General features: G+C 58.8%; 1 protein-coding gene across 1 annotated transcript in view; it reads right to left on the reverse strand.

Annotated features, from left to right (window-relative positions):
• The window catches only part of LOC137310130 (leucine-rich repeat-containing protein 71-like), a 114376-nt gene that overhangs the window by 54425 nt on the left and 44476 nt on the right, over nt 1–15475 (reverse strand). The window lies entirely within an intron of this gene.

The raw sequence follows: 15475 nt of genomic DNA on the forward strand, positions 1-15475 counted from the left end.
GGCCGGTGTGAGCATGAGTCTAGGCCGGTGTGAGCATGAGTCTGGGCCGGTGCGTGTCCGAGTCTGGGCCGGTGTGAGCATGAGTCTAGGCCGGTGTGAGCATGAGTCTAGGGCGGTGCGTGTCCGAGTCTGGGCCGGTGTGAGCATGAGTCTAGGCCGGTGTGAGCATGAGTCTGGGCCGGTGCGTGTCCGAGTCTGGGCCGGTGCGTGTCTGAGTCTGGGCCGGTGCGTGTCTGAGTCTGGGCCGGTGCATGTCCGAGTCTGGGCCGGTGCGTGTCCGAGTCTAGGGCGGTGCGTGTCTGAGTCTAGGGCGGTGCGTGTCTGAGTCTGGGCCGGTGCGTGTCCGAGTCTAGGGCGGTGCGTGTCTGAGTCTAGGGCGGTGCGTGTCTGAGTCTGGGCCGGTGCGTGTCCGAGTCTGGGCCGGTGAGTGTCCGAGTCTGGGCCGGTGAGTGTCCGAGTCTGGGCCGGTGCGTGTCCGAGTCTGGGCCGGTGAGTGTCCGAGTCTGGGCCGGTGAGTGTCCGAGTCTGGGCCGGTGCGTGTCCGAGTCTGGGCCGGTGAGTGTCCGAGTCTGGGCCGGTGAGTGTCCGAGTCTGGGCCGGTGCGTGTCCGAGTCTGGGCCGGTGAGTGTCCGAGTCTGGGCCGGTGAGTGTCCGAGTCTGGGCCGGTGAGTGTCCGAGTCTGGGCCGGTGCGTGTCCGAGTCTGGGCCGGTGAGTGTCCGAGTCTGGGCCGGTGCGTGTCCGAGTCTGGGCCGGTGAGTGTCCGAGTCTGGGCCGGTGCGTGTCTGAGTCTGGGCCGGTGTGAGCATGAGTCTGGGCCGGTGCGTGTCTGAGTCTGGGCTGGTGTGAGCCCAAGTCTGGGCGGTGCTTGGGTGAGTCTGAGTCTGGGCCAGTGTGAGTGTGAGTCTGGGCCGGTGCATGTCTGAGTCTGGGCCGGTGTGAGCATGAGTCTGGGCCGGTGCGTGTCTGAGTCTGGGCCGGTGTGAGCCCAAGTCTGGGCGGTGCTTGGGTGAGTCTGAGTCTGGGCCAGTGTGAGTGTGAGTCTGAGTCTGGGCCAGTGTGAGTGTGAGTCTGAGTCTGGGCCAGTGTGAGTGTGAGTCTGAGTCTGGGCCAGTGTGAGTGTGAGTGTGAGTCTGGGCCAGTGTGAGTGTGAGTGTGAGTCTGGGCCAGTGTGAGTGTGAGTCTGAGTCTGGGCCAGTGTGAGTGTGAGTGTGAGTCTGGGCCGGTGTGAGTGTGAGTCTGAGTCTGGGCCAGTGTGAGTGTGAGTCTGAGTCTGGGCCAGTGTGAGTGTGAGTGTGAGTCTGGGCCGATGTGAGTGTGAGTCTGGGCCAGTGTGAGTGTGAGTCTGAGTCTGGGCCAGTGTGAGTGTGAGTGTGAGTCTGGGCCGATGTGAGTGTGAGTGTGAGTCTGGGCCAGTGTGAGTGTGAGTCTGGGCCAGTGTGAGTGTGAGTGTGAGTCTGGGCCAGTGTGAGTGTGAGTCTGAGTCTGGGCCAGTGTGAGTGTGAGTGTGAGTCTGGGCCAGTGTGAGTGTGAGTGTGAGTCTGGGCCAGTGTGAGTGTGAGTCTGGGCCAGTGTGAGTGTGAGTCTGAGTCTGGGCCAGTGTGAGTGTGAGTCTGAGTCTGGGCCAGTGTGAGTGTGAGTCTGAGTCTGGGCCAGTGTGAGTGTGAGTCTGAGTCTGGGCCAGTGTGAGTGTGAGTCTGAGTCTGAGTCTGGGCCGGTGTTTGGGTGAGTGTGAGTCTGGGACAGTGTGAGTGTGAGTCTCAGTCTGGGCCGATGTGAGTGTGAGTGTGAATGTGAGTCTGGGCCAGTGTGAGTGTGAGTCTGGGCCGGTGTGAATGTGAGTCTGGGCCAGTGTGAGTGTGAGTGTGAGTCTGGGCCGGTGTTTGGGTGAGTGTGAGTGTGAGTGTGAGTCTGGGCCGATGTGAGTGTGAGTGTGAGTCTGGGCCAGTGTGAGTGTGAGTCTGAGTGTGGGCCAGTGTGAGTGTGAGTGTGAGTCTGGGCCGGTGTTTGGGTGAGTGTGAGTCTGGGACAGTGTGAGTGTGAGTGTGAGTCTGGGCCGATGTGAGTGTGAGTGTGAGTGTGAGTCTGGGCCAGTGTGAGTGTGAGTGTGAGTCTGGGCCAGTGTGAGTGTGAGTGTGAGTCTGGGCCAGTGTGAGTGTGAGTCTGAGTCTGGGCCAGTGTGAGTGTGAGTGTGAGTCTGGGCCGATGTTTGGGTGAGTGTGAGTCTGGGCCAATGTGAGTGTGAGTCTGGGCCAGTGTGAGTGTGAGTGTGAGTCTGGGCCAGTGTGAGTGAGAGTGTGAGTCTGGGCCAATGTGAGTGTGAGTGTGAGTCTGGGCCAGTGTGAGTCTGAGTCTGGGCCGGAGTGAGTGTGATTGAGAGTCTGGGCTGGTGTGAGTGTGAGTGTGAGTCTGGGCCGGTGTGAGTGTGAGTCTGAGTCTGAGTCTGGGCCGGTGTTTGGGTGAGTGTGAGTCTGGGACAGTGTGAGTGTGAGTCTCAGTCTGGGCCGATGTGAGTGTGAGTGTGAATGTGAGTCTGGGCCAGTGTGAGTGTGAGTCTGGGCCGGTGTGAATGTGAGTCTGGGCCAGTGTGAGTGTGAGTGTGAGTCTGGGCCGGTGTTTGGGTGAGTGTGAGTGTGAGTGTGAGTGTGAGTCTGGGCCGATGTGAGTGTGAGTGTGAGTCTGGGCCAGTGTGAGTGTGAGTCTGAGTGTGGGCCAGTGTGAGTGTGAGTGTGAGTCTGGGCCGGTGTTTGGGTGAGTGTGAGTCTGGGCCACTGTGAGTGTGAGTGTGAGTGTGAGTCTGGGCCGATGTGAGTGTGAGTGTGAGTGTGAGTCTGGGCCAGTGTGAGTGTGAGTGTGAGTCTGGGCCAGTGTCAGTGTGAGTGTGAGTCTGGGCCAGTGTGAGTGTGAGTCTGAGTCTGGGCCAGTGTGAGTGTGAGTGTGAGTCTGGGCCGATGTTTGGGTGAGTGTGAGTCTGGGCCAATGTGAGTGTGAGTCTGGGCCAGTGTGAGTGTGAGTGTGAGTCTGGGCCAGTGTGAGTGAGAGTGTGAGTCTGGGCCAATGTGAGTGTGAGTGTGAGTCTGGGCCAGTGTGAGTCTGAGTCTGGGCCGGAGTGAGTGTGATTGAGAGTCTGGGCTGGTGTGAGTGTGAGTGTGAGTCTGGGCCGGTGTGAGTGTGAGTCTGAGTCTGGGCCAGTGTAAGTCTGAGTCTGAGTCTGGGCCAGTGTGAGTGTGAGTCTCAGTCTGGGCCGATGTGAGTGTGAGTGGGAATGTGAGTCTGGGCCAGTGTGAGTGTGAGTCTGGGCCGGTGTGAGTGTGAGTGTGAGTCTGGGCCAGTGTGAGTGTGAGTGTGAGTCTGGGCCCGTGCTTGGGTGAGTGTGAGTCTGGGCCAGTGTGATTGCGAGTGTGAGTCTGGGCCGGTGTGAGTGTGAGTCTGGGCCAGTGTGAGTGTGAGTCTGGGCCAGTTTGAGTGTGAGTGTGAGTCTGGGCCAGTGTGAGTGTGAGTGTGAGTCTGGGCCGGTGTTTGGGTGAGTCTGAGTCTGGGCCGGTGTGAGTGTGAGTGTGAGTCTGGGCCGGTGTGAGTGTGAGTCTGAGTCTGGGCCGGTGTGAGTGTGAGTGAGAGTCTGGGCCGGTGTGAGTGTGAGTCTGAGTCTGGGCCAGTGTGAGTGTGAGTCTGAGCCAGGGACAGTGTGAGTGTGAGTCTGAACCTGGGCTGGTGCGAGTGTGAGTCTGAGTCTGGGCCAGTGTGAGTGTGAGTCTGGGCCGGTGTGAGTGTGAGTCTGGGCCAGTGTGAGTGTGAGTGTGAGTCTGGGCCGGTGTTTGGGTGAGTGTGAGTGTGAGTGTGAGTCTGGGCCGATGTGAGTGTGAGTGTGAGTCTGGGCCAGTGTGAGTGTGAGTGTGAGTCTGGGCCGGTGTTTGGGTGAGTGTGAGTCTGGGCCGTTGTTTGGGTGAGTGTGAGTCTGGGCCAGTGTGAGTGTGAGTCTGGGCCGATGTGATTGTGAGTGTGAGTGTGAGTCTGGGCCAGTGTGAGTGTGAGTCTGGGCCAGTGTGAGTGTGAGTGTGAGTCTGGGCCAGTGTGAGTGTGAGTCTGAGTCTGGGCCGGTGTGAGTGTGAGTCTGAGTCTGGGCCGATGTTTGGGTGAGTGTGAGTCTGGGCCAATGTGAGTGTGAGTCTGGGCCAGTGTGAGTGTGAGTCTGGGCCAGTGTGAGTGTGAGTGTGAGTCTGGGCCAATGTGAGTGTGAGTGTGAGTCTGGGCCAGTGTGAGTCTGAGTCTGGGCCGGAGTGAGTGTGATTGAGAGTCTGGGCCGGTGTGAGTGTGAGTCTGGGCCGGTGTGAGTGTGAGTCTGAGTCTGGGCCAGTGTAAGTCTGAGTCTGAGTCTGGGCCAGTGAGATTGTGAGTCTGAGTCTGAGTCTGGGCCAGTGTGAGTGTGAGTGTGAGTCTGTGTGAGTGTGAGTCTCAGTCTGGGCCGATGTGAGTGTGAGTGGGAATGTGAGTCTGGGCCAGTGTGAGTGTGAGTCTGGGCCAGTGTGAGTGTGAGTCTGGGCCGGTGTGAGTGTGAGTGTGAGTCTGGGCCAGTGTGAGTGTGAGTCTGGGCCCGTGTTTGGGTGAGTGTGAGTCTGGAACAGTGTGATTGTGAGTGTGAGTCTGGGCCGGTGTGAGTGTGAGTCTGGGCCAGTGTGAGTGTGAGTGTGAGTCTGGGCCAGTTTGAGTGTGAGTGTGAGTCTGGGCCAGTGTGAGTGTGAGTGTGAGTCTGGGCCGGTGTTTGGGTGAGTCTGAGTCTGGGCTGGTGTGAGTGTGAGTGTGAGTCTGGGCCAGTGTGAGTGTGAGTGTGAGTCTGGGCCGGTGTGAGTGTGAGTCTGCGCCGGTGTGAGTGTCAGTGTGAGTCTGGGCCGGTGTGAGTGTGAGTCTAAGTCTGAGTTTGGGCCAGTGTGAGTGTGAGAGTGAGTCTGGGCCAGTGTGAGAGTGAGTCTGGGCCGGTGTGAGTGTGAGTGTGAGTCTGGGCCAGTGTGAGTGTGAGTCTGAGTCTGTGCCGGTGTTTGGGTGAGTGTGAGTCTGGGCCAGTGTGAGTGTGAGTCTGAGTCTGGGCCAGTGTGAGTGTGATTGTGAGTCTGGGCCGGTGTTTGGGGGAGTGTGAGTCTGGGCCAATGTGAGTGTGAGTCTGAGTCTGGGCCGGTGTGAGTGTGAGTCTGAATCTGGGCTGGTGCGATTGTGAGTGTGTGTCTGACTCTGGGCCAGTGTGAGTATGAGTCTGAGTCTGGGCCGGTGTGAGTGTGAGTCTGGGCGAGTGTGAGTGTGAGTCTGGGCACCGGTGTGAGTGTGAGTGAGAGTCTGGGCCTGTGTGAGTGTGAGTCTGAGTCTGGGCTGGTGTGAGTGTCAGTGTGAGTCTGGGCCAGTGTGAGTGTGAGTGTGAATCTGGGCCAGTGTGAGTGTGAGTGTGAGTCTGGGCCAGTGTGAGTGTGAGTCTGAGTCTGGGCCAGTGTGAGTGTGAGTCTGAGTCTGGGCCGGTGTTTGGGTGAGTGTGAGTCTGGGCCAGTGTGAGTGTGAGTCTGAACCTGGGCTGGTGCGAGTGTGAGTCTGAGTCTGGGCCAGTGTGAGTGTGAGTCTGAGTCTGGGCCAATGTGAGTGTGAGTGTGAGTCAGGGCCAGTGTGAGTGTGAGTGTGAGTCTGGGCCAGTGTGAGTGTGAGTCTGAGTCTGGGCCGGTGTTTGGGTGAGTGTGAGTCTGGGCCAGTGTGAGTGTGAGTCTGAACCTGGGCTGGTGCGAGTGTTAGTCTGAGTCTGGGCCGATGTGAGTGTGAGTGTGAGTCTGGGCCGGTGTGAGTGTGAGTCTGAGTCTGGGCCGGTGTGAGTGAGAGTCTGGGCCGGTGTGAGTGTGAGTGTGAGTCTGGGCCAGTGTGAGTCTGAGTCTGAGTCTGGGCCAGTGTTTGGGTAAGTCTGGGCCGGTGTGAGTCTGGGCCGGTGTGAGTGTGAGTGTGAGTCTGAGTTTGGGCCAGTGTGAGTGTGAGAGTGAGTCTGGGCCGGTGTGTGTGTGAGTGTCAGTCTGGGCTGGTGTGAGTGTGAGTCTGGGCCGGTGTGAGTGTGAGTGTGAGTCTGGGCCAGTGTGAGTGTGAGTCTGGGCCAGTGTGAGTGTGAGTCTGAGTCTGGGCCGGTGTTTGGGTGAGTGTGAGTCTGGGCCAGTGTGAGTGTGAGTCTGAACCTGGGCTGGTGCGAGTGTGAGTCTGAGTCTGGGCCAGTGTGAGTATGAGTCTGAGTCTGGGCCGATGTGAGTGTGAGTGTGAGTCTGGGCCGGTGTGAGTGTGAGTCTGAGTCTGGGCCGGTGTGAGTGTGAGTGAGAGTCTGGGCCGGTGTGAGTGTGAGTCTGAGTCTGGGCCAGTGTGAGTGTGAGTCTGAGCCAGGGCCAGTGTGAGTGTGAGTCTGAACCTGGGCTGGTGCGAGTGTGAGTCTGAGTCTGGGCCAGTGTATGAGTCTGAGTCTGGGCCGATGTGAGTGTGAGTGTGAGTCTGGGCCGGTGTGAGTGTGAGTGTGAGTCTGGGCCAGTATGAGTCTGAGTCTGAGTCTGGGCCAGTGTTTGGGTAAGTCTGGGCCGGTGTTTGGGTGATTGTGAGTCTGGGCCGGTGTGAGTGAGAGTGTGAGTTAGGGCCGGTGTGAGTGCGAGTGTGAGTCTGGGCCGGTGTGAGTGTGAGTCTGAGTTTGGGCCAGTGTGAGTGTGGGCCAGTGTGAGTGTGAGTGTGTGTCTGGGCCGGTGTGAGTGTGAGTCTGGGCCGGTGTGAGTGTGTGCGTGAGTCTGGGCCGTTGTGAGTGTGAGTCTGGGCCGGTGTGAGTGTGAGTCTGAGTTTGGAACAGTGTGAGTGCGAGTGTGTGTCTGGGCCGGTGCGAGTGTGAGTCTGGGCCGGTGCGAGTGTGAGTCTGGGACGGTGCGAGTGTGAGTCTGGGCTGGTGTGAGTGTGAGTGTGAGTCTGGGCCGGTGTGAGTGTGAGTGTGAGTCTGGGCCGGTGTGAGTGTGAGTGTGAGTCTGGGCCGGTGTGAGTGTGAGTGTGAGTCTGGGCCGGTGTGAGTGTGAGTCTGAGTTTGGGCCTGTGTGAGTGTGAGTGTGTGTCTGGGCCGGTGTGAGTGTGAGTCTGGGCCGGTGTGAGTGTGAGTCTGAGTCTGGGCCGGTGTGAGTGTGAGTGAGAGTCTGGGCCGGTGTGAGTGTGAGTCTGAGTCTGGGCCAGTGTGAGTGTGAGTCTGAGCCAGGGCCAGTGTGAGTGTGAGTCTGAACCTGGGCTGGTGCGAGTGTGAGTCTGAGTCTGGGCCAGTGTATGAGTCTGAGTCTGGGCCGATGTGAGTGTGAGTCTGGGCCGGTGTGAGTGTGAGTCTGAGTCTGGGCCGGTGTGAGTGTGAGTGAGAGTCTGGGCCGGTGTGAGTGTGAGTGTGAGTCTGGGCCGGTGTGAGTGTGAGTGTGAGTCTGGGCCAGTATGAGTCTGAGTCTGAGTCTGGGCCAGTGTTTGGGTAAGTCTGGGCCGGTGTTTGGGTGATTGTGAGTCTGGGCCGGTGTGAGTGAGAGTGTGAGTTAGGGCCGGTGTGAGTGTGAGTGTGAGTCTGGGCCGGTGTGAGTGTGAGTCTGAGTTTGGGCCAGTGTGAGTGTGGGCCAGTGTGAGTGTGAGTGTGTGTCTGGGCCGGTGTGAGTGTGAGTCTGGGCCGGTGTGAGTGTGTGCGTGAGTCTGGGCCGTTGTGAGTGTGAGTCTGGGCCGGTGTGAGTGTGAGTCTGAGTTTGGAACAGTGTGAGTGCGAGTGTGTGTCTGGGCCGGTGCGAGTGTGAGTCTGGGCCGGTGCGAGTGTGAGTCTGGGACGGTGCGAGTGTGAGTCTGGGCTGGTGTGAGTGTGAGTGTGAGTCTGGGCCGGTGTGAGTGTGAGTGTGAGTCTGGGCCGGTGTGAGTGTGAGTGTGAGTGTGAGTCTGGGCCGGTGTGAGTGTGAGTCTGAGTTTGGGCCTGTGTGAGTGTGAGTGTGTGTCTGGGCCGGTGTGAGTGTGAGTCTGGGCCGGTGTGAGTGTGAGTCTGGGCCGGTGTGAGTGTGAGTGTAAATCTGGGCCAGTGTGAGGGTGTGTGTGAGTCTGGGCCGGTGTGAGTGAGAGTGTGAGTGTGGGCCAGTGTGAGTGTGAGTCTGGGCCGGTGTGAGTGTGAGTGTGGGCCAGTGTGAGTGTGAGTGAGAGTCTGGGCCGGTGTGAGTGTCAGTGTGAGTCTGGGCCGGTGTGAGTGTGAGTGTGAGTTTGGGCCAGTGTGAGTGTGAGTCTGAGCCGGTGTGAGTGTGAGTGTGAGTCTGGCCAGTGTGAGTGTCAGTGTGAGTCTGGGCCGGTGTGAGTGTGACTGTGAGTCTGGGTCGGTGTGAGTGTGAGTCTGGGCCGGTGTGAGTGTGAGTGTGAGTCTGGGCCGGTGTGAGTGTGAGTGTGAGTCTGGGCCAGTGTGAGTGTCAGTGTGAGTCTGGGCCAGTGTGAGTGTGAGTGTGAATCTGGGCCGTTGTGAGTGTGAGTCTGAGTCTGGGCCGGTGTGAGTGTGAGTCTGGGCAGGTGTGAGTGTGAGTCTGGGCCAGTGTGAGTGTGAGTCTGGGCCGGTGAGAGTGTCACTGTGAGTCTGGGCCGGTGTGAGTGTGAGTCTGAGTTTGGGCCAGTGTGAGTGTGAGAGTGAGTCTGGGCTGGTGTGAGTGTGAGTGTGAGTCTGGGCCGGTGTGAGTGTCAGTGTGAGTCTGAGTTTGGGCCAGTGTGAGTGTGAGTCTGAGTCTGGGCCAGTGTGAGTGTGAGTGTGTGTCTGGGCCGGTGTGAGTGTGAGTGTGAGTGTGAGTCTGGGCCGGTGTGAGTGTGAGAGTGAGTCTGGGCCGGTGTGAGTGTGAGTGTGAGTCTGGGCCAGTGTGAATGTGAGTGTGAGTCTGGGCCGGTGTGAGTTTGGGCCAGTGTGAGTGTGAGAGTGAGTCTGGGCCGGTGTGAGTGTGAGTCTGGGCCGGTGTGAGTTTGAGTCTGAGTCTGGGCCAGTGTGAGTGTGAGTGTGAGTCTGGGCCGGTGTGAGTGTGAGTCTGAGCCGGTGTGAGTGTGAGTGTGAGTCTGGGCCAGTGTGAGTGTGAGTCTGAGTCTGGGCCGGTGTGAGTGTCAGTCTGGGCCGGTGTTTGGGTGAGTGTGAGTCTGGGCCGTTGTTTGGGTGAGTGTGAGTCTGGGCCAGTGTGAGTGTGAGTCTGGGCCGATGTGATTGTGAGTGTGAGTGTGAGTCTGGGCCAGTGTGAGTGTGAGTCTGGGCCAGTGTGAGTGTGAGTGTGAGTCTGGGCCAGTGTGAGTGTGAGTCTGAGTCTGGGCCGGTGTGAGTGTGAGTCTGAGTCTGGGCCGATGTTTGGGTGAGTGTGAGTCTGGGCCAATGTGAGTGTGAGTCTGGGCCAGTGTGAGTGTGAGTCTGGGCCAGTGTGAGTGTGAGTGTGAGTCTGGGCCAATGTGAGTGTGAGTGTGAGTCTGGGCCAGTGTGAGTCTGAGTCTGGGCCGGAGTGAGTGTGATTGAGAGTCTGGGCCGGTGTGAGTGTGAGTCTGGGCCGGTGTGAGTGTGAGTCTGAGTCTGGGCCAGTGTAAGTCTGAGTCTGAGTCTGGGCCAGTGAGATTGTGAGTCTGAGTCTGAGTCTGGGCCAGTGTGAGTGTGAGTGTGAGTCTGTGTGAGTGTGAGTCTCAGTCTGGGCCGATGTGAGTGTGAGTGGGAATGTGAGTCTGGGCCAGTGTGAGTGTGAGTCTGGGCCAGTGTGAGTGTGAGTCTGGGCCGGTGTGAGTGTGAGTGTGAGTCTGGGCCAGTGTGAGTGTGAGTCTGGGCCCGTGTTTGGGTGAGTGTGAGTCTGGAACAGTGTGATTGTGAGTGTGAGTCTGGGCCGGTGTGAGTGTGAGTCTGGGCCAGTGTGAGTGTGAGTGTGAGTCTGGGCCAGTTTGAGTGTGAGTGTGAGTCTGGGCCAGTGTGAGTGTGAGTGTGAGTCTGGGCCGGTGTTTGGGTGAGTCTGAGTCTGGGCCGGTGTGAGTGTGAGTGTGAGTCTGGGCCGGTGTGAGTGTGTGAGTGTGAGTCTGGGCTGGTGTGAGTGTGAGTGTGAGTCTGGGCCAGTGTGAGTGTGAGTGTGAGTCTGGGCCGGTGTGAGTGTGAGTCTGCGCCGGTGTGAGTGTCAGTGTGAGTCTGGGCCGGTGTGAGTGTGAGTCTAAGTCTGAGTTTGGGCCAGTGTGAGTGTGAGAGTGAGTCTGGGCCAGTGTGAGAGTGAGTCTGGGCCGGTGTGAGTGTGAGTGTGAGTCTGGGCCAGTGTGAGTGTGAGTCTGAGTCTGTGCCGGTGTTTGGGTGAGTGTGAGTCTGGGCCAGTGTGAGTGTGAGTCTGAGTCTGGGCCAGTGTGAGTGTGATTGTGAGTCTGGGCCGGTGTTTGGGGGAGTGTGAGTCTGGGCCAATGTGAGTGTGAGTCTGAGTCTGGGCCGGTGTGAGTGTGAGTCTGAATCTGGGCTGGTGCGATTGTGAGTGTGTGTCTGACTCTGGGCCAGTGTGAGTATGAGTCTGAGTCTGGGCCGGTGTGAGTGTGAGTCTGGGCGAGTGTGAGTGTGAGTCTGGGCACCGGTGTGAGTGTGAGTGAGAGTCTGGGCCTGTGTGAGTGTGAGTCTGAGTCTGGGCTGGTGTGAGTGTCAGTGTGAGTCTGGGCCAGTGTGAGTGTGAGTGTGAATCTGGGCCAGTGTGAGTGTGAGTGTGAGTCTGGGCCAGTGTGAGTGTGAGTCTGAGTCTGGGCCAGTGTGAGTGTGAGTCTGAGTCTGGGCCGGTGTTTGGGTGAGTGTGAGTCTGGGCCAGTGTGAGTGTGAGTCTGAACCTGGGCTGGTGCGAGTGTGAGTCTGAGTCTGGGCCAGTGTGAGTGTGAGTCTGAGTCTGGGCCAATGTGAGTGTGAGTGTGAGTCAGGGCCAGTGTGAGTGTGAGTGTGAGTCTGGGCCAGTGTGAGTGTGAGTCTGAGTCTGGGCCGGTGTTTGGGTGAGTGTGAGTCTGGGCCAGTGTGAGTGTGAGTCTGAACCTGGGCTGGTGCGAGTGTTAGTCTGAGTCTGGGCCGATGTGAGTGTGAGTGTGAGTCTGGGCCGGTGTGAGTGTGAGTCTGAGTCTGGGCCGGTGTGAGTGAGAGTCTGGGCCGGTGTGAGTGTGAGTGTGAGTCTGGGCCAGTGTGAGTCTGAGTCTGAGTCTGGGCCAGTGTTTGGGTAAGTCTGGGCCGGTGTGAGTCTGGGCCGGTGTGAGTGTGAGTGTGAGTCTGAGTTTGGGCCAGTGTGAGTGTGAGAGTGAGTCTGGGCCGGTGTGTGTGTGAGTGTCAGTCTGGGCTGGTGTGAGTGTGAGTCTGGGCCGGTGTGAGTGTGAGTGTGAGTCTGGGCCAGTGTGAGTGTGAGTCTGGGCCAGTGTGAGTGTGAGTCTGAGTCTGGGCCGGTGTTTGGGTGAGTGTGAGTCTGGGCCAGTGTGAGTGTGAGTCTGAACCTGGGCTGGTGCGAGTGTGAGTCTGAGTCTGGGCCAGTGTGAGTATGAGTCTGAGTCTGGGCCGATGTGAGTGTGAGTGTGAGTCTGGGCCGGTGTGAGTGTGAGTCTGAGTCTGGGCCGGTGTGAGTGTGAGTGAGAGTCTGGGCCGGTGTGAGTGTGAGTCTGAGTCTGGGCCAGTGTGAGTGTGAGTCTGAGCCAGGGCCAGTGTGAGTGTGAGTCTGAACCTGGGCTGGTGCGAGTGTGAGTCTGAGTCTGGGCCAGTGTATGAGTCTGAGTCTGGGCCGATGTGAGTGTGAGTGTGAGTCTGGGCCGGTGTGAGTGTGAGTGTGAGTCTGGGCCAGTATGAGTCTGAGTCTGAGTCTGGGCCAGTGTTTGGGTAAGTCTGGGCCGGTGTTTGGGTGATTGTGAGTCTGGGCCGGTGTGAGTGAGAGTGTGAGTTAGGGCCGGTGTGAGTGCGAGTGTGAGTCTGGGCCGGTGTGAGTGTGAGTCTGAGTTTGGGCCAGTGTGAGTGTGGGCCAGTGTGAGTGTGAGTGTGTGTCTGGGCCGGTGTGAGTGTGAGTCTGGGCCGGTGTGAGTGTGTGCGTGAGTCTGGGCCGTTGTGAGTGTGAGTCTGGGCCGGTGTGAGTGTGAGTCTGAGTTTGGAACAGTGTGAGTGCGAGTGTGTGTCTGGGCCGGTGCGAGTGTGAGTCTGGGCCGGTGCGAGTGTGAGTCTGGGACGGTGCGAGTGTGAGTCTGGGCTGGTGTGAGTGTGAGTGTGAGTCTGGGCCGGTGTGAGTGTGAGTGTGAGTCTGGGCCGGTGTGAGTGTGAGTGTGAGTCTGGGCCGGTGTGAGTGTGAGTGTGAGTCTGGGCCGGTGTGAGTGTGAGTCTGAGTTTGGGCCTGTGTGAGTGTGAGTGTGTGTCTGGGCCGGTGTGAGTGTGAGTCTGGGCCGGTGTGAGTGTGAGTCTGAGTCTGGGCCGGTGTGAGTGTGAGTGAGAGTCTGGGCCGGTGTGAGTGTGAGTCTGAGTCTGGGCCAGTGTGAGTGTGAGTCTGAGCCAGGGCCAGTGTGAGTGTGAGTCTGAACCTGGGCTGGTGCGAGTGTGAGTCTGAGTCTGGGCCAGTGTATGAGTCTGAGTCTGGGCCGATGTGAGTGTGAGTCTGGGCCGGTGTGAGTGTGAGTCTGAGTCTGGGCCGGTGTGAGTGTGAGTGAGAGTCTGGGCCGGTGTGAGTGTGAGTGTGAGTCTGGGCCGGTGTGAGTGTGAGTGTGAGTCTGGGCCAGTATGAGTCTGAGTCTGAGTCTGGGCCAGTGTTTGGGTAAGTCTGGGCCGGTGTTTGGGTGATTGTGAGTCTGGGCCGGTGTGAGTGAGAGTGTGAGTTAGGGCCGGTGTGAGTGTGAGTGTGAGTCTGGGCCGGTGTGAGTGTGAGTCTGAGTTTGGGCCAGTGTGAGTGTGGGCCAGTGTGAGTGTGAGTGTGTGTCTGGGCCGGTGTGAGTGTGAGTCTGGGCCGGTGTGAGTGTGTGCGTGAGTCTGGGCCGTTGTGAGTGTGAGTCTGGGCCGGTGTGAGTGTGAGTCTGAGTTTGGAACAGTGTGAGTGCGAGTGTGTGTCTGGGCCGGTGCGAGTGTGAGTCTGGGCCGGTGCGAGTGTGAGTCTGGGACGGTGCGAGTGTGAGTCTGGGCTGGTGTGAGTGTGAGTGTGAGTCTGGGCCGGTGTGAGTGTGAGTGTGAGTCTGGGCCGGTGTGAGTGTGAGTGTGAGTGTGAGTCTGGGCCGGTGTGAGTGTGAGTCTGAGTTTGGGCCTGTGTGAGTGTGAGTGTGTGTCTGGGCCGGTGTGAGTGTGAGTCTGGGCCGGTGTGAGTGTGAGTCTGGGCCGGTGTGAGTGTGAGTGTAAATCTGGGCCAGTGTGAGGGTGTGTGTGAGTCTGGGCCGGTGTGAGTGAGAGTGTGAGTGTGGGCCAGTGTGAGTGTGAGTCTGGGCCGGTGTGAGTGTGAGTGTGGGCCAGTGTGAGTGTGAGTGAGAGTCTGGGCCGGTGTGAGTGTCAGTGTGAGTCTGGGCCGGTGTGAGTGTGAGTGTGAGTTTGGGCCAGTGTGAGTGTGAGTCTGAGCCGGTGTGAGTGTGAGTGTGAGTCTGGCCAGTGTGAGTGTCAGTGTGAGTCTGGGCCGGTGTGAGTGTGACTGTGAGTCTGGGTCGGTGTGAGTGTGAGTCTGGGCCGGTGTGAGTGTGAGTGTGAGTCTGGGCCGGTGTGAGTGTGAGTGTGAGTCTGGGCCAGTGTGAGTGTCAGTGTGAGTCTGGGCCAGTGTGAGTGTGAGTGTGAATCTGGGCCGTTGTGAGTGTGAGTCTGAGTCTGGGCCGGTGTGAGTGTGAGTCTGGGCAGGTGTGAGTGTGAGTCTGGGCCAGTGTGAGTGTGAGTCTGGGCCGGTGAGAGTGTCACTGTGAGTCTGGGCCGGTGTGAGTGTGAGTCTGAGTTTGGGCCAGTGTGAGTGTGAGAGTGAGTCTGGGCTGGTGTGAGTGTGAGTGTGAGTCTGGGCCGGTGTGAGTGTCAGTGTGAGTCTGAGTTTGGGCCAGTGTGAGTGTGAGTCTGAGTCTGGGCCAGTGTGAGTGTGAGTGTGTGTCTGGGCCGGTGTGAGTGTGAGTGTGAGTGTGAGTCTGGGCCGGTGTGAGTGTGAGAGTGAGTCTGGGCCGGTGTGAGTGTGAGTGTGAGTCTGGGCCAGTGTGAATGTGAGTGTGAGTCTGGGCCGGTGTGAGTTTGGGCCAGTGTGAGTGTGAGAGTGAGTCTGGGCCGGTGTGAGTGTGAGTCTGGGCCGGTGTGAGTTTGAGTCTGAGTCTGGGCCAGTGTGAGTGTGAGTGTGAGTCTGGGCCGGTGTGAGTGTGAGTCTGAGCCGGTGTGAGTGTGAGTGTGAGTCTGGGCCAGTGTGAGTGTGAGTCTGAGTCTGGGCCGGTGTGAGTGTCAGTCTGGGCCGGTGTTTGGGTGAGTGTGAGTCTGGGCCGTTGTTTGGGTGAGTGTGAGTCTGGGCCAGTGTGAGTGTGAGTCTGGGCCGATGTGATTGTGAGTGTGAGTGTGAGTCTGGGCCAGTGTGAGTGTGAGTCTGGGCCAGTGTGAGTGTGAGTGTGAGTCTGGGCCAGTGTGAGTGTGAGTCTGAGTCTGGGCCGGTGTGAGTGTGAGTCTGAGTCTGGGCCGATGTTTGGGTGAGTGTGAGTCTGGGCCAATGTGAGTGTGAGTCTGGGCCAGTGTGAGTGTGAGTCTGGGCCAGTGTGAGTGTGAGTGTGAGTCTGGGCCAATGTGAGTGTGAGTGTGAGTCTGGGACAGTGTGAGTCTGAGTCTGGGCCGGAGTGAGTGTGATTGAGAGTCTGGGCCGGTGTGAGTGTGAGTCTGGGCCGGTGTGAGTGTGAGTCTGAGTCTGGGCCAGTGTAAGTCTGAGTCTGAGTCTGGGCCAGTGAGATTGTGAGTCTGAGTCTGAGTCTGGGCCAGTGTGAGTGTGAGTGTGAGTCTGTGTGAGTGTGAGTCTCAGTCTGGGCCGATGTGAGTGTGAGTGGGAATGTGAGTCTGGGCCAGTGTGAGTGTGAGTCTGGGCCAGTGTGAGTGTGAGTCTGGGCCGGTGTGAGTGTGAGTGTGAGTCTGGGCCAGTGTGAGTGTGAGTCTGGGCCCGTGTTTGGGTGAGTGTGAGTCTGGAACAGTGTGATTGTGAGTGTGAGTCTGGGCCGGTGTGAGTGTGAGTCTGGGCCAGTGTGAGTGTGAGTGTGAGTCTGGGCCAGTTTGAGTGTGAGTGTGAGTCTGGGCCAGTGTGAGTGTGAGTGTGAGTCTGGGCCGGTGTTTGGGTGAGTCTGAGTCTGGGCCGGTGTGAGTGTGAGTGTGAGTCTGGGCCGGTGTGAGTGTGTGAGTGTGAGTCTGGGCTGGTGTGAGTGTGAGTGTGAGTCTGGGCCAGTGTGAGTGTGAGTGTGAGTCTGGGCCGGTGTGAGTGTGAGTCTGCGCCGGTGTGAGTGTCAGTGTGAGTCTGGGCCGGTGTGAGTGTGAGTCTAAGTCTGAGTTTGGGCCAGTGT

The sequence above is a fragment of the Heptranchias perlo genome, unplaced genomic scaffold (assembly GCF_035084215.1).
Source record: "Heptranchias perlo isolate sHepPer1 unplaced genomic scaffold, sHepPer1.hap1 HAP1_SCAFFOLD_223, whole genome shotgun sequence".
In the NCBI taxonomy this organism is placed as follows: domain Eukaryota; kingdom Metazoa; phylum Chordata; class Chondrichthyes; order Hexanchiformes; family Hexanchidae; genus Heptranchias; species Heptranchias perlo.